At 42.9% G+C, this 22,250-nt stretch overlaps 1 protein-coding gene across 3 annotated transcripts in view; it reads right to left on the bottom strand.

The window, feature by feature from the left end:
• Nucleotides 1-22,250, bottom strand: part of Znf521 (zinc finger protein 521) — a 298,511-nt gene that overhangs the window by 204,520 nt on the left and 71,741 nt on the right. The gene's annotated exons all lie outside the window — the stretch shown is intronic.

Genomic DNA, 22,250 nt, shown 5'->3' with positions numbered 1-22,250 from the left:
CAGTCAACAGGCAGGAGATCCGAAGCCACATGGTTAAGAGTTCAGCATCTCCATTCTCAATTCCTGAGGGATAGCTCAGCCAGCAGACGGTTTTCGTGAAAGCGTAACAACCTGTATTTGATCTCACAGCCATGTTATAAAAGCTGAGTGTGGTGGCGGCATGCCCTTAATCCCAGCACAGAAGGGGTGGAGACAGGAGGTTAGGGCTCTCTGGCTACTTAGTCCCACCCAATCAGTGAGCCCCAGGTCCCAGTGCCTCAAACACCTGAGGAACAGTACTGAAGGTTATTCTTTGTCCTTCACACGCATAAACACTCATACGCATATACACACTCACATACACACCCATATATGCATGCATACAAGGAAGACACAGTGAGAGAAAAGAAGGAAGAAATGGAAAAGGAGGGAGGGAGGCAGAGAGGTGGGGAACTGAAGCCTATGGTAAGAAGACTTGGTCTTCTATCTGATCTTACTCTGTCTGGGTTTCATAAAGGGCACCTGAAAGGCAGGTCACCTGAAAGGCAGGTCACCCTTCCCAGGAGCAGGATCAAACCAGGAGTTTATTTTAAATTGGCACATTCTAGAGACATGTCTCCGCCAAGTTTAGATTTGCAATTTAGCAGAAAAGAAACTTTTGAAGAAGCCCTTTGATTCAATTCTCATGACCCCTGTGAAATAAACCTTCTTAAGACTGAGTTATGGTATCAATTTGCTTCAATCCAACAAATAAGTACACTGTTACACACTCGAGGGACTAATATCTGGCAGGGGATCAGATTAGTTCATCTCCAAAGTGGCGGGAGAGGGTACTGTGGGCACAAACTTCCCGCAGCAGTGGTGCAAAAAGAGCCAAAGGGTCTGGAGAGAAAACAGAATCACCGGGAACAGGAAGGTGGGGCCGGGTGTCTGGGCAAACTACAATGTCAGGATTCAATGAATAATGAAAAACTGAATTTTCCATGCATCGCATAAAAAGGACTTGTTAGGTGCTTCCCATGTGCTAGGCACTGGGGACGAGGCAGCCAGGTGCAGACTTTATGGAATGTACAGCAGTCTGAAGACAAACAGCAACCAACAGAAGCTCAAAGAACACAACCCAACCATATACGCCACTTAAGGCTGGGCTCTGGGAAGACTCCCAGAAGAAACAGCCACTAACAAGAGCAAAAGCCCTGACTCCCAAGCGGACAAACAGGACGAGAAGAGGCCAAGCGAGTATGGAGAAAACAGGGAACAGGTGAGGCCCTAGTAATACACACAGGACTTGGGGGAAGAGGTGAGGCAGACCCTTGAATTATAATGTGGACAATTACAGCATCACACGAAGGATGCTGACCAACATTCATCCTAAGAGCCTGCAGAAATAACTGCAAGGTTTGGTCAAAAAAGAGCAAAGCACAATGATAAACGACCATCTTCTCAATTGGATGCCTTGAGTTCAGAACACAGCCCTAACCTCTTATTCACAACATGAACCCAGCTCATCTTTGTCCATAAAATGGTAAAACCAAATACACTCACACACGGTGAGATCGGGAGCCATCTCTCTTAGTTGGCTGAAGGAACTGCTAAGGTGTCTACGATATGGGGGAATGTAAAAAAAACTCTGAAAACAGGAGAGACAGAAAGTTGGTCAACTCACTGCAAGGGTAAGAACATGGCAAGACGGAAAAGAAGCTGACACAAGCTAGCCACCTCCTGGCCTGAAACAGCATCTTCATCAGGGAAACATGCTTCTACCTATAGATTTTTTCCACAGTCCATAAGGGCTGAGGAGATGGTTCCATAGCTAAAGCAAGATCCCTAGTACCCATGTGCAAAAATGGGCATAGTAGTGTGTCTCTGTGACCCAGGGCTGAGGAGAAGCACGGACACAGGATATCAGTGTGTCACTATAACCCAGGGCTGAGGAGAAGCACGGACACAGGATAGCAGTGTGTCACTATAACCAGGGCTGAGGAGAAGCACGGACACAGGATAGCAGTGTGTCACTATAACCCAGGGCTGAGGAGAAGCACGGACACAGGAGGATTATCTGAGCATGAAGACAGCTTGAGCTACAATATCTGACCTTTTCTCAAAAAATAAAAATGACAAAGAAAAGAAAATGCTATCTGAACCAAATGTGCATAGCCCATTGATCTTATTATTGCCAAAAATATGACAAGACTATAGCCATGTATCCTTAGAATTGAATTAACTGTTGTAAATAATCTATAGATAATATAAAGTATATGAAGATGTGCATAGTTATATGCAAACATTATGGGATTTTAAATAAAGGAGTGAACACTGTGGGTTTCATTGTATGTGGGGGTTCCTGAGGTGAACCCCATGGCTGTCAAGGAATGGCTTTCATTTCATTTTTAATCAAGGTATAATTTCAAGAGATTGAAATGGCCAACTACAGAAATCTTTCATCCAGAACACTTAGCAGAGCAAGCTTCTCTGACATTTGTCGTGAGTTGCCATCCTGCGGAGTGTGACCTGCATCATTTGTAGGTGAGGAGGAAAAGTATATCTCCAGAGATGGATGCCCTGGACAGCCTCAGTTTGGCCCAGCAGCAGCACCACACACCCAAGGGCTCAAATAACACGGGCTTTGGAGCAAGTAAGCTGGGGATTTTTAGAACTACTCACCTTGTCCCTGCTTCACCAGCAAGCATGGAGAGAAGAACTTGAAAGCTGGGTGCTCATACTCCATGTAGCATCATCTGTCTGCTTATTCCTGGGGTTCCCTGGGCCCCCTGCAGCTAAGAGAAAGGTCCCCTGCTCGACTGTATCACTTAATGTCATTGTCTGTCATGGAGTAGACTCTGAAGTGCACTGACTGAACCACACAGAGGGCCTTGTCTATCCCATCAATGGCCATCATCCTTATTTCTCTAGTCACAACATACACTTTGCTGTGTGTATTTGTCACCCGGGCACTTAGCCTGGGAAAAAAGCAACATCTTCACAGAATTTAGGAGCAAACTGATAAAGGAAAGAAAATTTTTTCAGTTTGGCCAAACCAAAAAGAAAAATAATGAATTTTCTGTGTTTTTTTTTTCCTGTAGCAAAGTCATAATGATATAGAAAGATGAGCTCTGTGAAGATTTTGATGGGCATTGCATTGAATCTCTATGTTGCTTTTGGTAAGATTGCCATTTTTACTATGTTAATTCTACCTACCCAAGAGCATGGGAGATCTTTGCGTTTTCTGGTGTCTTCTTCAATTTCTTTCTTCAAAGTTTTAAAGTTCTTGTCATACAGGTCTTTCACTTGTTTGGTTAGAGTTATCCCAAGATACTTTATGTTACCTGTGGTTATTGTCAATGGTTATGTTTCTCTGATTTCTTTCTCAACTAGTTTATCATCTGTATAAAGGAGTGTTACTGATTTTTTGAGTTAATTTTGTATCCTGCCACATTACTGAAGGCGTTTATGAGTTGTAGGAGCTCTCTGGTAAAATTTAGGGGGTTACTTAAGTCATCAGCAAATAATAAGAAGTCAGTCGACTTCTTCTTTTCCGATTTGTGTCCCCTTGATCTCCTTTTGTTGTCTTATTGCTCGACCTAGAACTTGAAGTACCATACTGAATAGCTATGGAGAGAGTGGACAACCTTGTCTTATTCCTGATTTCAATGAGACTGCTTTGAGATTCTCTCCATTTAGTTTGATGCTGGCTGTTGGCTTGCTGTATATTGCCTTTATTATATTTAGGTATGTTCCTTGTATCCCTGCTCTTTTCAAGACTTTGGAAATCAGTAAGGTAATTTCTCAGAAAATTAGAAAAAAATCTACCTCAAGTCACAGCAATACCGCTGTTGGGTATATATCCAAAGGATGCTCAATCATACTACAAGAGAATGTGCTCAATCAACTATGTTCATAGTAGCTTTATTTGCAATAGTCAGATCCTAGAAACAGCCTAGATGCCCCTCAACTGAAGAATGGATAAAGAAAATATGATACATTAACACAATGGACTACTACATAGAATTAAAATATAATGGCATCTTGAAATTTGCAGGCAAATAAAAAGATATAGAAAAAACATATTAGGTGAGGTAATCTAGATACAGAGAGACAACTATAATATGTACTCACTCATAAGTGGCCTCTAGACGTAAAGCAAAGAAAACCAACTTACAATCTACAACCCCAGACAACCTAGTCAACAAAGAGGACCCTAAGAGAGACATACATGGACCTACATAGGAAGAAGAAAAAGATAAGATCTCCTGAGTAAATTGGGAGTATGGGGGTCATAAGACAGGTAGAAGGAGAAAAGGGAGGAAGGAAGGTGTGAGGAGAAAAATGTATATCTCAATAAAAACAATAAAAGATGTTATTGCTGCCAAAAGAAAGAAAAAGAAGAGAAAAGAAAAGTAAAGAAAAGAAAAGACAAAACAGCAGCCAGGAACACACAAGTTGTCAGATCTGTGTGAACCGGTTTCCTGAAGATAAGTTCCTCCTCCAGCCAGCACCAGGGTGCCAGCAGTACCCTAACCCAGTATTCCTGAAGTCTATGGTTGTTCCTAGAGCCTAACAGCAGGAGGGAGGAGGACAGCATCTCTGTCTGCCCAGGGGGGCTACACTCTCTGCTCTCTACTTTCCTCCCTCAGCTTTATCCTCCCCTTCCCATCTTCTCCCTTGTCACTCTCAAATTTAAAAGCCAGAACTGAGCTGGCTGGCCTAGTCTCAGAACACTTGGCCTTGTCCCTCAGTACTCCTGTAAAGTGCATCGAGGATGCCAGTCCTGCTCAGAGGCTATAGACCAAAGTCACGTCAGGGCTGACGTCTAGAGTCAGAGCTTAGGATTCATCCTGGCTCAGCCTTGCCTCACCAGCACTGACACACAGGGCTCAGATGCTTTGAAGCATAGGCAGAGTAGAGCAAGCATCCTGGGGTCTTAAGTTGTACTAGGGTTATAAAACCCTTTGTAGAGTAAAGCAACAACTGAGAGAGCAGAGCCTAATTCCTTCCTCTACTCCACTCCCAGAATAGAGACACAGTGGGTGTCAGGAAACAGTAACAGCTTAAGCCCCAACTTTATATTCCTGTTGTGCAATTCCCCTTAGTAACTCCTGGACCCCTAACTGCATTCTCACATAACGTAGGATGATTCCACCCACTTTGCTGCCATATTCAAAGGTTGTCTCTATTAGCTTATTTAAATCAAATCAAACGCGTTTCCTTTCAAAAAAAACAAAAAAACAAAAACAAAGACGACTGGACAGGTTAAGACCATCTGGATGGTTTAGATTTTAGTGAACATTTCTTCGAGGTAGCAGTTCATTTTATCAGTGTGTAAATGTGTACTAAGGGGCTGGAGAGATGGCTCAGAGGTTAAGAGCATTGCCTACTCTTCCAAAGGTCCTGAGTTCAATTCCCAGCAACCACATGGTGGCTCACAACCATCTGTAATGGGGTCTGGTGCCCTCTTCTGGCCTTCAGGCATACACACAGACAGAATATTGTATACATAATAAATAAATAAATAAATTTTAAAAAAAATGTGTGCTAAGTATCATTTATGGTTAAAGAAAAAGATAACCTACACCTTCATAGAGCTGGTAAAAAAGGCAAGGAGTTATTATCAAAATAACCAACGAGTAAGTGTTGATACAGTAAATTGGGGGAAATAAGACCCCCACAGTGTTGGTTTTAGCTAGTATGGGTCCTACTAAAGACAGCAGGGGCCTTCAGCCTAAATAGAGCAGATGCAGACACTATCTCAGAGTGAGGTAAGGATGGTTTCAGCACCTGAGCATGAGGAAGGACCAAGGAGACTGGTCAGGAGCTTCATCTACCTTGAATGTTCTCAGACAGGCAGCATGATGCAGCAGATGGTGATGCACAGAAGTGGCACAAATCTTGCCTGCTCTGTAACTACTGGCTTGGACAGCTCTCAAATTCCCTTAGTCAGATATAGCTTTAGATTACAAGAATATGCTCTAACAAATTTCAGATCTCTTAATCAAAACTAAGGCAAGAATGGAATTCATTTAGCCCCAGGGAACAAAATATATTAAAGCATCCAAGGTTCCTGGGCCATCCGCACTTCACTGCTAGCACTGGCGGTGGGGGCTGCGAGGTTCTCCACCTTTCACACCGCTGATCAACCATTAACAGTTACTCTGATTGATGAAAAAATTAGGTCAATAATTTTCCAAGCCCATATGTAAAACCTACTTCCTAAATTACTTGTCTTTTCATTAACATATTAAATTTATGACTGTAATACCTATTTTTAAAGTGCATTTATATTCAGACTTGTTCTTTGTGGATAGATATTTCAAACTGTAAGTAAGGTCTGTGCATGGTGACAGTCTTAGCTTGTGGGAGGTTGAAGAACAAAGATTAGAAGTTCAAGCCCAGCTTGGGCTACAAAGCAAGACTCTCTCAAACAAACAAACAAAAACAGTGAAAACAATGATCATTGTTATCACCATTATCATCAACATGATCACTACCATCTACCCTCTGCCAGAAAATAAGGCATTTCCACCCTCATACCCTGGTGATGAGCCTCCATGTTCATGTACTTTATGGGCTTCAGGACTTCAATTACTCCTCCATGAAGCTCCTAACAACCCACTCAGTAGAGCTACGAAGAGGAAGTAACAGGATTAGATATTTGTCACCAGGATGTTTACTCTGCCATTTTGCTCTAGTATTTTGAATCTGAAAATGTTGAATATAATCATTTAAACAAAATTTTGCCAATACTGATGAATTTTTATTATAAGGAATTTCTGGCGTATGCCCAACCGAGTTGATTAAATTCCTTCATCAAATGTTGACTGTACAAATCTACCGTTATGGGTTATTTTTCTCCCATTTTCATTCTTATGTCACTAGAAGTATCTTCACTAGGATAAACTCATTTCTATTAAAATTACATAATAATAATTCATTTATCAGTTTTGTTCAAATCAGGCATTGTGTAAGCATAAAGGTTGCTTCCCTAAGTTTCCAGTTCCACAGTTCAAAACCTGAAGACCTACATTATCAAGAAGATCACAGCCTTCTCTCAATTTGTTTCAGAACCAAATTTACATCATCAAGTTTATTTTTATGCTGATTATTTCTTGCAGTAATTCCCATTATTAATTCAATGAACGCCTGAAAATTCTGTTTACTTGCTAAGTGACTCAAAAAATTACCATTAGGTCTAGAGAGAGAGAGAGAGAGAGAGAGAGAGAGAGAGAGAGAGAGAGAGCTAGAGAGGAAAAGGGGGTGGAACAGGAAGCAACTGGGTGGGTGGTCCTGCTGGCTATTTCACCCTGGTTAGGAAGGGCTGGAGACATTTTGATGCAGACTGCTAATGGCCAGGTACATTGGAGTTCTGCATAAGTCTTCCTGGAATAGGGTGAGCCCCAGACCCAGTGCTCCTCCACACAATGTTAGCCTTGGTGGTTTAAAAGTAAAATATACCCTCCACACACCACAGGATTAAACACTTGGTCACCAGTTGGTGGCACTGTTGAGGGATATGGAACCATTAGGAGCTGGGTCCAGACGGGAGGAAGTCTGGTGAGGGTGAATCTCAGTATGGTGGTTTGAATGAAAATGGCCCCCATGGGGAGAGGCAGGCTTTGGAGGTGTGGCCTTGTAAGAGGAAGTATGTCACTGGGGGTGGGCTTTGAGGTTTCAAGTGCCCAAGTCAGGTCCAGTCTCCTTTCCTCCCTCCCTCCCTCCCTCCCTCCCTCCCTCCCTCCCTCCCTCCCTCCCTCTCGTTGCTGCATGCCCATCTGGACGTGGAACTCTCAGCTCCTTCTCCATCACCATGTTTCCTGCATGCTTCCCACCACGGTGATAAAGCACTACAACTGAACTGTAAGCCAGTCCCACTTACAGGTTCTTCTTTATAAGAGCTGGGTGGTCATGGTGTCTCTTCACAGCAATAAAAACCCTAAGACTATGGGTTTTAAACTCAACCCCACTTCCTATCCTGTCTCTGTTTCCTATTCCTCCAAGATATGAATAGGTCAGAGGTCCCCAACCATACAGTCCTTCCACCATGGTGCTTCTTGATGCCAGGCTTCTCCTGACATAAAGACTGCATCATCTCATATCAATGAGTCAAAAACCCTACCCTGTGAGGCTTTGCTCAGGTTCTGTGCTACAGTCATGCACAAAAAGAAAAAAAAAAGTGATTACTACTCAAACGATATCCTAGTCCCCCAAACTATTACACATCTGCTGAGTGTGGCTCAGGGCCTGTGAGCAAAAAGGCACTGGATGTATTTTTCAAAGATTACACATGGTAAAAAGATGGAGCTTCTGCCAGCACAGCACGGTGAGAAGGGAACAGTCTGATCCAAAAGAAAATGTAACAGTGTTCAATGTAGTCAGATCTGAGGGTATTTATGACACAGTTGTGGGCAAGAAGTTTGGAATAATGAAGAAATACTTACACACTACCAGACATTCGATGTAAAATTCTTGGGACATTCTTCAGACTTGTTTTCAAAATGAAATAAGATGTTGTGTCTCGTGGATGGGAGACTTGCCATTTGAATATATTTACAGCATCTTAAAGCCTGTTGTGGGACTTAACGGCTCGTTCCCTGGATTCTTCCGCGTTGTTGTATATTTAACTTTATGTCTGTCAGGCACACTAGTACCTCAACATCCTACTGCTCCACCAGGCATCAGAGAACATGGGGGCGGGTGCTCGCCAACCCCAGAGGGGGAAAATTAGAAATAAAGAAGGAGAGAAACTTAGAAACTTAGAAAGCCTTATCTGGGCTGTCGTTCAAAACAAATTCCATATCCAACCCATAAAATATTGCCAAACCTCTTGCTATAGTACAAACATTCAGTCATCACGCAACTGAAAAATTTATGGTGGGGTTTCTGTAGATTTGTGGGGCTACTGGAACCTGCTATGATAAAGCTAGCAAGGATATGACAGGCATTTGAATAAACCTTTCTATCATGTAAGGCAGTATTTTTGCAAAGGAAGAGTTTGGCAATTTCTTCCATTCGAGACTGAGGTGTGAAAAGGAAAGGGGAAATGGGGGAGAACTCAAGGGCATGTCTAAGAGGGGGCTGAGAGCGCATTTTTACTGCAATCCAAGGGTATTGTGGATGGGTAGTTCCAATGGACTAAATCTTTAAGTGACTCAAACACACAGAACCTTTACACTTTGAATTTCAGGCCACCCAGGTGACTAATCACACAGAAGTGACAGAATTTGTAACAAACCATTCAGTTATATGCTTAAGACAACAGCGAGGGCTGACTGGACAGTAAGAAACACGGCTGACTTTCAAAATGTCCAGCCCTGTAAATACAGGTTGTCAGATTGCTCTTTTCTCAGTGATGCCACCTTCTCTCGCCCTCCCTCGTCAGCTAGTCAGTGTTCTGCACAGGGGCCAATGGGCTTTCCTGCCAAATGAATGTGAGCAGAGGAAAGGAGACGGGTCATAGGGCTGGACTGGCCAGGGCCGCCTGCCCTGCAGAGGCAGGAAGCTTGGGTCTCGGGGGTGACCCTCTCTGCAGCTGTGGCCTTCCCCTTGACACAGGAGCACCAGCACACGCAGCGACCCATGAAGTCAGAGTGAGGGAGAGCGGTGATGAGCTGACAGCATCGAGGAGTCGGCCAGGGAAGCTGCAATGGAGGGCAGAGACACAGGAAGGCTGGCCATTCACTGCAGCCACCATGCAGAAGAAGAACACACTTTTAAAGTATAAATTTAGAAAGCGGTGTTGGGGAAAGTGGGAAACATCCCCTCTCACCCCGCCACTGATGTACACCACACTGAAACTGCTCAGCACAGCACAGAAGCACAGAAAATGATCCACTGTCAGTCAGATATGTGTGTATGTGTGTGTATGTGTGTGTGTGTATATATCTATCTATCTATCTATATCTATCTATCTATATCTATATATCTATCTATCTATCTATCTATCTATCTATATATATATATATGGACTATATATATACAACACTCGGCCTTGGGTTTCCTTACATCTTCCTCCCTTCCTCTGCTCCCTCTCGCCACCCCAGACATAAACGGCGATCTTCACATTCACCCTGTCGATAGAAAATTATTAACTTAAGTCATATCAAAACACATTTTATAATGTATAAATATAATACCCAATAGACTCCTGAGAGATTTGCTAAATTAATCCCACTTGTGAAGGCCTTAATATTAGTTCTTTCCCCTTGGGGGAATCTGAAATCCCAGATACACTGTCTACTTATTTCCTTCCTACACATCAGCAATATACACTCACAGAACTTTTAAGCAATGTAAAATAACACTCTAATGCTGAATATGGTGGGGCAGAAATGGTGTTCCACTAAGAGCAGATTCTGGACAGTGAAGGAAGTACTCAGGGGCCCATTTCCCTCAACACAGAAATGTAGCATATTAGCACCGCGGCCTGGTTCAAGGAAGACTGCTACCTGTGATAGCTGTGAGGAGGGATGAGCAGCACTAACTCAGATAGAGAGGACCAATTAGTGAGGATTTATCCTAAACTGAAAGTTTAATGAGATTGTATATTATCAATAGTAAGTGGAACAATTACCTCGGGTTTGAAATTTAAAAAAAAGAAAAATAGAACACAGCACACACACACTTTCAGAGCAAAGACAAATATTATAATCTCCATTTTCGTTATTTATTCCACTAGTAGGTAATCTGTACCCTTTATTTTATTTTTGCTGTTTGAACCTAGGACCTTACCATTTAACTGGCCCAATAACCTAACATGGGCAGTCCCCCCTCCACCCCGTATACCACAAATGCAGCTGGCTTCTCATCTATAGGAAGACAAAAGTTGACTCAGGACACCACCAGCAACTATAATAACTAAAGAAAACAAAAATCCCAATATAAGTCTAGTTTGAATATCTAAATTAACTATCGGTAGTGGGGCTGATCCTAATAGAAATGGTAGCCTCAAGCTTATCCCCGGGTAGCCTCAACTCTCGCAAGTGAAGTGAGCAGAAATCTTTGTGCTGAAAGAGCTCAGGATCAAAATGTCCAGGGGCGGGGGGGGGGGGGTTACGCACTGAGTTCAAATGTCCAGGGGCAGGGTGGGGGGATGTATGCACTGGGCTCAAATGTCCAGGGGCAGGGTGAAAGGGTGTACACACTGATCTCAAATGTCCAGGGACAGGGTGGGAGGGGGTGTGAGCACTGAGCTCTAATGCCCAGGGGCAGGGTGGGTGGGCAGGGTGGGGGGGTGTACGCACTGAACTCAAATGTCCAGGGACAGGGTGGGCGGGTTACACACTGAGCTCAAATGTCCAGGGGCAGGGTGAGTCAGTGTACGCACTGAACTCTTTTTCTGACAAACATAAGTAAAAGAAAGTTAATTATCTATTTTCAGATCAAGACCAGAATAAATTACTATGTCCACAACATATTAATGTTGTAAAAAGACACACACAAAACGAAAATATAACTACAGGCACAATTATCTTGAATCAAAAAATTTCCTTGGTGACATGAAACAATAAGAAGTCAACGATGATCAGGCCTTGCGAACTACGAGAAAGAAGGAAATTAGCATGACTTAACTTTCACAATATTTCCCAGGGATGCCACAGTCTTCCATTAAAATTAATGCACTGGTACGTTTCCTACACCCACCATCCAGCTAAAGTACAAGACCCATCACAGCCGAATTTTGTGACAATGGTTAAGTCTTCTGCAGTCTGTGTGCAAATTATGAAATAAGGAAAATGTACTTCCTTACCTCTGTCATTTGGAAAATGACACCTTTTAAGTCAATAACGCAATGCTTAGAGCAAATGGTGCCACAGCAAAATATGACAGCGCAGGCGATGCAAATGAGCGCGCAAATGGCGAGAATCGCTACTCAAGTGCCCAAAATGCAACGATTCTGATATTCGCTGCAACTCCGATTTTGAATAGCACTTAAAAATCTCAGGCCGCGGCAGAGCATCGGAGCTATTTCCATTTGAGATTCTTTTTTCCCTTTGGCCTATGGTTCTTACTCATCAGCAAATGCCAAAGAGAAAGAGACAAGTGGGTCTAACAAAGAGGAGACTCAAGCAAAGTTAAACCCCCCACTCTCCAGCCATTTCTTCCCTTCCAGGGGTCTATTCTCTTATGGATTTGAAGAGATTTGTGCCACTAAGAGCCATCAATGCTAATGCAGGTAGTTATGCCCCAGGAGCCCCTACTGCCCATGCCCACAGCAGCCCTGGCCTGCTGGCTGGCCCCAAGTCCCAGCCTCCCTTGTGATCTAACTGAAGAGTGTCCTGCAATTTCATCCCTTAATTGAGATCCTAGCATATGGCAAGAATCCAAGACCCTTGCTTGGGTTGTTTATCTTTCAATACTTTCAAATCACTGATGGGCTAGGGGAGAAAGCACACCACAATATAATGGAAAGCTGTCTGTTTGCTGTCCTTCATTTGTTTCTAAATCTCTGCCTCTCACGGTCCACTTCCTTTCTTTTTCTTTTTCTTTCTTTTTGAAAGGCTTTTCAAGACAGGGTTTTTCTGTAGCTTTGGAGCCTGTCCTGGTACTAGCTCTTGTAGACAAGGCTGGCCTCGAACTGACAGAGAGAGATCTGCCTGCCTGAATGCTGGGATTATAGGCGTGCGCCACCACCGCCAGGCTTCATGGTCCACTTCTAACTAATAGCAAATGACTGGAACCACTGTTCCTCTGCAGACATTATGCCAATGTGAATAGTTACAATAATGTCAAGTTATAAAGCCAGTCCCCACCCCCCTTTTTATGATGGGTTGGCTTCCATTCTTTAGAGCTTGGTTCTTTTATTAACTTTTGGTCATCTTTCTCTTCCTCCAAACTTTGAGTCTCTAAAAATCTGAAGGAAAGAAATAGAGTCCAGTTGTGGGGAACTTGGTGGATGGAGGGGGAGGGTGGAGTGTAGTTTTCATTCTGAAATCAAATGGAATAGCCTAGCTGCTGCTGGGACCATCAACTGCCATACCATTCACGGCTCTTCTATCCAAAGTGTCCCTCACAGGGACAGTCACACGGAAGATGGTAAGGAGCAGAAGAGAGAGTGTGCAGTTGATGAGAAGTCAAGAACAATGGTGACGGTGGCACGCACCTTTGATCCCAGTACTAGGCAACAGAAGCAGGTAGATCTCTGTGAGTTCGAGGCCAACCTGGTTCGAGTCAGGTTCCAGGACAGACTCCACAGTTACAAATGATAAAAGAAAAAAAAAGAAAGGAAGGAAGAAACCAAGAGCAAACTTCATAAGGGCTGAAGAATAAATAGCTTGGTGGTACAATGATTGTCTCAATGAGTACATCACTGTGTTCAATTCCCATTTCAAAAAAATCTTAAAAGGATCATTTAGTCAAACAACTTACAGAAGAACTCCATGGCATTCTACAACTCTGATTTAATGGACTCTACATTCCTTAGCACAATTGTGGCCTTGGCCCATGACCCGCGCTACAGCGGGTTTTGTGCAAAAGAACCTTGTGGAGCTTGGGGAGTGTTTATTTTTTACTGGGCTCTGTATGAATGATTTAGACTTCATTCAAAAACAAATGCCCTTTGCTACTCTTGAACTTAATTGACATCAACAACAAACTTCACAATGGATGGGCAGCCAAACTTCCTGCTTGATAACCAGCCAAGGGAAAGAACTGTTATGCAGGATAACGGACAACACGTCCTTGCATAAGAAGCATACATTGTCTACAAAACCAAGGCTCTGTGTGCTTGTGATGGGGTACTGAAGTGGGGCCGTAATGGTTGACATGTATATGAATACTGTGATGGGAATGTAAATAGAAAATGTTTCAGATCCAAGTGTTTTAACTTCACATCATAGAAATAATAAATACTGAATAATGTAATTCAAGGTATTTCTATCTTGGGGTTCTAATGACTAACCACTTGAGCTCTGCTTTTGTGGTTTATAATGTCACCAGAACCCTCCATGGAATTATATATAGAATAAATGATAGGCAACGTTGAATTACAAGGCTATCAGGCTGTAATACATAGAGTAAGTACCTAACATAGCCTTATAAATTATAGGCTTTTATGGCCTAGCATTTTACAGCATAATGTCACAAACTGCAGTGATACAATATATTGATAAAGGATATGATACCACATAAAGTTTCAAGAAAATATCCCTGGCACTACATTAGGGCCAAGTTATTTCACAGACTCCCAGGCTCAGAACTGGAAGGGCCCTTAAAGGACACCGCTCTCAGTCCTCCGGTCACCACCTTCTGCCCTACTCCACATCCCTGACAGATGGCCATCCCGCCTCCAGCGCAACCACAGTTTCAAACAGCAGGAGATCATGTTGGGGGAATGGTTTGTATGTGTACAGGCAATTAGGCCCCACTACGAGGAGCACACAAAGCTGAAATGCTCACAGAGTGTCTGAGATCATAGCACAATACTGTTCAACACACTTCAGATTCTTTAAATAAAAACTGAAGATTGTAAAAATAAGGAAGAAGAAGATCTCCAATCTCCTTTTGTATCCCCTCCTTTGCCTCTTTAAAACACAAATTCATTACCTGGCTTGCACACCTTTTCTCTCTTTCTATAAATATTTTATTTATTTGTGTTTATAAGTTTCACTTTTAGGTACTATTAACAGAAAATATATAATAAAACCTTCTTAAGTGGAAAAATAACTATAAATGTTGGGGAAATGGTGTGATTAACATATTACAGACTTTACTTAACACACATTCCTTTGGAAGTTAATTATATAGTATTTATACAAGCACTAACATCCCCAAGTCTCCAAGCAGTGACACTTCAGCTCTTTACTATCTGTGGCCGAGGCTTGTGACCCTGTGACCCTGCTGCACATCTCCACCCGACCACAACAAAGCCAGACGCAGCCGCCCCCAACACGCCTGCATTCTAGAGCTCCAGGTCCTTTGAAAGAGGAAAGCAAGGAGGCAAGCACAGTGAGGCTCACACCAACTGGGAGGATTTCTCCAATAAACTTTGACCCAGCTTCATTTGTGTCTAGACAGTTCTACAACGTGTATTAAAACAACTAGAAACAAAAATAAATTAGGTTGCCTCTTTGAGAAGGAGGCCTTCCCCACAGCCTTCTGGGGATAGAGCTGTTTTACATTCAGTTTCTCCAAGAAGTGGTCCAGGATGATACACAGGAATATAAATAAACCAAGAACTTGTAAATGCTGCTTTAACTTCTCTGCCCACACCACCCCATCGCTCCACTAGCTGGTAGTCGCCTGCTCCTTGCATTCCCCTTTTCTTTGTTTCTGCTTCCTAGTTAGGAAACTTTTTTCAACAAAAGACCTTATGCTGAAGTGTCAAGAATACAACATGTATAAATATACAGAAGTATACACACATGACAACACAGATACATGCTAGTGTACCAGAGCCATTCATCTCTCTGCTCTTACGGTGTAAACTAGTCTGCATGGTCCATTATCCATCAAATATTTCCATAGGAAACCAGAAATACAGTCATGAAAAGAAAAGACAAACAACAACAAAAAAACTATTCTATCACATGAGGAAATTATTTATGTAAATCTACTTTTCTACTGTGACTTGGTTATTGTCATTCTATGCAAATACAAATTAGGAATGCTCTCTTCCTTCTTGCACAGAAAGGGGCAAGTAGAGGGTTTTGCTTTCTATTCAAAGAAAAACTTTTTCCTATGGCCAGGTTTGTAGCTTAGATTTAGTATGGACAATGTCCCCAGAAACTGGCCACCACTCCTGAAACACACACACAACTCACAAAGCCCAAGTGAACTTTGCTGATTCAAATCCTGAGTTTTAAAACATACGTGATATGGATATATTTATAGCAATGTAATACGTACATAACCTAGTGAATCACTGCTGACTTGCTCTGCATAGTCGCAATGATGACCAGTGCATACAGAACATTCCAGTGGCTTCTAAACTGACAACAGCCTTGAGGTGCACGATTGCTGTTACTTCTTGAGGGCACCTGGTAAGAGGGCATATGTTGGTCCCACATGTTGGAAGCAGAGGGTAAAGACACTTCTCCAAACCACACAACCACTAAAAAAGGGAGCTGAAAATTGTGCTTGGGAATCTGAATTTCCTTTCGTAAGTCCTACAACATGCAATGTTACTGAACAGACACCATGGGAGACACTGGGGACTCTTAGTTGCAGATGAATGCAACTATGCATGTGGTCAGAGCAGCAGAGGCAGCCATCTGGGTACCAACATTTATAAGAATCCTTCTGGCCTGAAACTCACAAGACCCACCACCACCACACAACTACTTTCCTCCACTTGGCAAAGATTTTAGCTTTTGTACTAAATCGAATTTGGTTAAAATTTAAAAATAACCTTTCCATCTTTACTTGGAGAAAATGGGATCAAGGACAACTAAAGCAAAAGTCTCTGCAAAACCAAAACGACAAACTCCTTCAGGATCTGGGGAGGGGGCTAAAGCAAGTTTATTAAACACCAAACAACAAACACTTTCAGGATTTGAGGGCTATTAAACCAAAAGTTTCTGGAAAACCAAAACAACCAACTCCTTCAACTTGTTAGGGCACAGACAAAAGTGAGTTTGTAAACAAGGAGCACTTTGGGTATTTTTACTAGAATTCCTTCTTGCTAAAACTTAGAACAACTTCTCTGGGTAGCAATGACTGTGCTTAGAGCCAGTCAACGCCATACAAGAATGTAACAGTAGGTGCCAGATGAATGATAAGGGTGTCATCCGAAGGAAAGAGGGAAAAACAGAAGCCTCAGATCAAAACCAAAGGTTGGTCAGACACCATGAGCCAGAACGTCAGACCACCAGATCAGAGAGCAAGATTCAGACTGGTCTTTCCCAGCCAAGCCTTTGGGGAGCCTAGAAATCTCACTGCCCAGACAGTGGAAAGGAATTTTGTAGAGGTGAGCTCCATCCTCCATCTGGCCCAAATACAGACATAATAGAGTGTGGCTCACACACGTGGAAAAAGTGAGAATGAAGGTGTTGAGGACTGGAACTGAGAGGCAAGCAGGACATGCCAAGAATAATATTCCATTCACAAATGTAATGACGTATCAGAAGGGTCACTCTGAAATGACTACTCAGAGCCCTAAATAGAAAAAAATTAAAACATGTACCAAAATGCCACACCTAAGAGAAATATTATTTTATTAAGAAACTTTGTTTTATTCTCTCTCTCCTCTAGAGCTTTATCAAGGCACCTACAAATAAGAAAAACAAAACTTAGAAATCTAGCGAGATTAGAATGCTTCCCTGCAACTAGGAAATCAAAGAATCCATAAGGTTGTAAGTGGAAGGCACCACACAGAGTACAGATAAAAAAGGCTTTAAAAATTTTTAGGGTCCCTAATCCAAGTGTTCCCCTGGATACTCAAAAGTGCTTAAGCACAAAACATTTCACTCAAATGCATTAAGCGTCCAGAGAATGACTTTAGCCACAGTTGCCGCTTTGTGCTAAAAGGCAGCTGGTGCCTCTTTCTGTGTAATCAACAGGGCAAGCACTCCATCCAAAGAAAAGATTGTGGAAACCTCACAGGAAGGCTGGCCTGGGCTTCAAATACGGACCAGAAACCACCTCTATGCAGGGTTCTCTTTCCGCAGTGACATCTACTTTGAAATATTCCTCCTTCTGTCCACAGAACATCCACACCGAGGCTACTTGGTTCTGCACACAGGCACCTTCCCTCCCATACTTGTGAAGGTGGCTCTGTTCTAATCTAACCCTCCAAGTTACCAGCACTTAGCAAAATGATGAGCCGAGTCTAGCTCAAAGGTTCTTCCTGGTCTCCCACACAGCACAGGATAATGCCACTGAGGCCGGGGTCTATAAAACCCTCCCAGGGCATGCTGTATCCGCGAGAACACTGGCTGAAAACGCCAAGCCCTCCGTTCCGATTTTATGTGTCTGCACCGAGTGTAATTAATTCCACTGTCTTGTCTCAGTAGAAAGTTAGAGCAAGACAGCCAGGAAAATTATTCAACACAGAAACATGACCTTAAACTTTAAAAAAAAAATACATTACTATAATCATCAGGTCTACAACAAATTTGGCTAAATTTAAAGACATATGATACATTTTAACTTCAAAAAATAAAGATCTAATCTCTCCTACCATAGTTCACCGTAGTATAAAATATTATAATTTGCCAAATTCCAAAACAGTTAGAGTTTTACTCCCTGGTCACTTTTAAATTTAATCAGTTTTTTTTTTTTTTAAACTGATGGCTGCAGACAAGCCTATGAATGTAGCCACACCTAAAAAACAAGCCAAGACTCTTTTTTCCCTCCCCCCAAAAATTCATGAGTAGCCACAGCTGGAACCATTTTACCCTGGCCGGCAAGCTCTGTGAGAATGTTCCCCTTGTCTTTGTCTGTGAGGCTGGAAGGCGCTGGAAGCAGAGGTAGGGTTCAATCCCAGGAGGACCTTGGGTAAACATGAGCTCCAGCCCCCAGCCCCTCCTGATAGGGTAAGGTGACACAGTGTCAAAAGACAGCCAAGGAAAGATCTAGAAAGCACACATACAAGAAGGATATTTTTCTTTTTCTTTTCCAGAGATATTAAAGAGCAGAAATGGACTAGAGGGTCCCTGATTCACTTACTATGAAAGAGCGCCCTTCCCCCACCCTGTGTTTCTAACCCATGTGTGCACGCAGGCCGTGCACGTGTGTGCTCTGTCTATGCACTCGCGTGGAGCCCACCCTCCTTCCTTCCGTCTCATTCCCGCATTAGAGCATCCAGGAACTCTCTTGAAACTCAGCGGCAACAAAAACAAGGGCATGTCACCAGTAAAAATCTTTGAATTTATTTCATCAGAAAACAACTCAAAATGTCCAAGGGGTCCCAGCAAGCCTGAGTTTGAGAAGAGAGGGGGCCAGGGGCTGGGAGACAATAAAAAAGAAACCAGAGCGTCACAGGAATAAAGAAAGACTTCAATAAAGTAGCAAGAGTTGGCAGGGAAAGTGGCAACAGCTCAAGTTATGAAAGGAGGAGTATACAAAGCATGACAGGCAGATGCAATAAAAGGAAAGCGCAGAGAGAGAGAGAGAGAGAGAGAGAGAGAGAGAGAGAGAGAGAGAGAGAGAGAAAGAGAGAGAGAGGATATGTCCAAAGAATGGAGACAGGTATAGTGGGAGTATAAAAACAAACAAACAAAAAACCAAACAGCTCAGGTTGGTGAAAAGTGATGATGTCTAAAAAAATGAAAACAACTTTTTCCATGTAAACAAAAGTGGCTTTCTGAGGGAGAAGACAGTGGTGAACACGCGCGCACACAAGCATCAGGCATCTGACTATTTCAAAAGCCACATCTAAAATTTCATTAAAAAGAGCCCAGCTGCTTCCTTAGCCTGACTTTGTCTTTAAGGACTTAGCTAAGCTGAAGGAGTGGCCAGAAAAAGAAGGGGGAAAAAAAAAACACACTTCAACCCATCTCTCTCAAATTCTTTTATTTCAGCAATGCATTAAGCAATCTCCCTGCAGAGTTATTCTCTTCTTCCTGGTGTGGATAAAGCTCCCCCTGGGGAGCTCTGTAATTTCCAGCTTCTCCGAATTCAGGTATTAGTAAAGACCGCTTGGGGACACGCAACAATATAACTCTACATTTTCAGGCATTCGGAGAGAACCCCCTAAGGGTCCCAAGTTCAAATTTCTGAAATGTAGGCATTGTAAAAGGAACCTCGGGGGACTCCAGCAATAGAAATCTGCTGAATTCAAAGCATTTCCTAAGCCCTGGCAGGAGCCTTTGCTCCCACTGGAGGCTTTTTATAAAACATGTGTTGCTGACATGTTGACAGATTGCTCAGTGAAGTGTTAGGTGCATACACAGGCTGGCCATTTAGGGGGACATCAGTTTACCCTTCATCTCTACCTGAAGCACCATGTTTTATACATTACCAGAGGACAGGCGAAAAACAGACACTTTCCAACAAAGTATAGTATCACTTGGCAAAAGACAAGCCGCCTCTCACACATACCTCTACCCACCTCTTAGGATGGAAAGATGGATTTCATAGTTATATTTCACACACGCGCGTGCGGCGCGCACACACACACACACACACACACACACACACTGAGGCAGGGCTGGATGGAATCTCCCCAAATCACAAAAAGGTCAGAAAATGAATTGTGTCCAGTGCAAGGCCTGGGCTGGAAATTGCCTCCATGTATCAGGCCTGCCACCCTGTGCTACTCAGGCCAGGGCTCCAAGGGTAGAAGGAGCAAAGGAATTTTCTAATGACAGCTGACTGTTGGGAGGTAATCTGATCAAAGGCCGATATTAAATCCAACTTCTGCTCATATCAGGGTATTAGTGATGTACGACTTAATAACCCAGCCGCTCCAAAAGTGCTGCCGTGGCAACAGGATGGAAATTGGGATAATAATGTATTCATGGTGCTGGCGACCTGGGGCTGCAGCGCGCGCTCTCAGGGGAGGGCACTTCACCCTGAGCCAGACGTGTCTGGGCAAAATCACTTCACAAAGGACAGGAGTGGAATACTGAGGAGCTCTGGAACTGGTGAGAGTGTCGACAAGGGGAAGAGCGGAATGAAGTGAAGGGAGGGAAGGAAAAACATTTTCAGCAGAAGGGCGTGAGTGGTGCTTCTCTGAAAACCTGATGGGGCTCGAGAAGCTCTTGGCGACAAGTACAAGAAAATGGGTAATTATTAAATGAACATAAAACCACCTTCTTTGCAAAGGGCTGGAGGAGGAAGGAAGGCAACCAGCTCGCAGCAGATAACAAGATGTGACAAGATCAGCCTCCACCGGCTTCCAGCCCTACCTGCCTCAGCACAGGGGAGGACCACGCTGTCACCAGTGAAGCCCATTCTTCTCCATCTCAGCACTTGCCCAGGGTCGGGCCACTACTTTATTCCTACAGACAGAGAAATACATTTGCCAAGGAAATAAAGGTCATGAATGCATTAGTGACAGGCAGACTACAGATCTCTCTAGGAGAGTATAATCCACAGTCCACCTCTCCTGGAAACGGACATGGGGCAGGCAGCACAGCACTGGCTGCTGAGAGAGGACAATCGTTCTTCTCCAGACATAGACCCCCTAACAGGTAGGTTATCCAATGCCAAAAGGCCAGACCTCAATACACACACATAGGACAACACCAAAGGGTCTCAGCAAGTTATCGGTTTGGTTTTTTTTTTATAAATTTACATACGTATATGCACATATATGCACATATAAATATATAATAATAGCAATTAAAGAGTAAGCCGACATTAATTTGAGAGAGAATAGAGGGACACAGGAGGAGTTGGAGAGAGAAAAGGGAGAAGGAAAAAAATGTAAATAATGTACTCATGAAATTCCCAAAAATTAAATAAAAAAATAAAATATGGACAAAAAAGGGTGCTTTAGAGGGCTGAAAAGGGGGTGAGGAAATTTGATGAAGTAAAAAGGGGGTGAGAGAAGACACAGTGGTGTGGCCCAAGGGTATTGCATCAGTTAGACACGTGCCCACCTCATCTAATCTAACACAGCCTCCTCTGGCTCCCTGGACTGAGGAAATGAAAGCACATACAAGGGTGATTTCAATTCCAAATATCTTTTGCAAATTGCATCATATGGGACTTACATTGGCTGAAGACATCTTTAGAATATCAGAGGGGATTCCAAAATCCCCTGATGGACCAGGCAGGCATGTACTTTGGGGAAGAGAAGTAGAAAATGTGCCCCTTGTTTTTGTTTTGTTTTGTTTCCTTATCTAGCTTCAAATACTTTTTTTGTACACAACACAGAATATCCTCAAAGAACAAAGGGACCAAACATAAGCAATGGAACTTGGTTAAAACGTGGCAGCAGGCATCACTTCTGGGGGCCCAGGCGGCTTCTCTTCTGAGGAAACTGACTCCCGGTAATCATTCTGACATGCCGAGCCCAGCAAATCCTAATTTCTTATTCTCGCAGTGCCTGATGCCAACAACGTACACATTGTACTCCTAAGCACTCTCCCTGCCTTTCCTAGTATTACAGATAATTTTCTAGCTGCAGAGTGTACTTATTACAAGGCTGTCTGAGGAGTTTTTGTTTCAACAACACGTTAACTTTACTGCACTTATAAAAAACATTATGTGTCCCCTGTGACTCTGTGTGTTTAAGAGCAGCGAAATGTTATTGATCCCGGTGTGACAAATCAAGAGTTAGGTAATGTCTACAAAACTCAATTTTCTGCAAGACATAAAAACCCTTTTTATGAAACCCCTCCTTGAGAAATTCAGGAGAAATTCCAGGCAAAAAAGAAAAAAAAAGAAAAAAA

Source organism: Chionomys nivalis, chromosome 14, assembly GCF_950005125.1.
Source record: "Chionomys nivalis chromosome 14, mChiNiv1.1, whole genome shotgun sequence".
In the NCBI taxonomy this organism is placed as follows: Eukaryota; Metazoa; Chordata; class Mammalia; order Rodentia; family Cricetidae; genus Chionomys; species Chionomys nivalis.
Note: the sequence above shows the minus strand (reverse complement) of the source record. Positions and strands in the feature narration are given on the sequence as shown.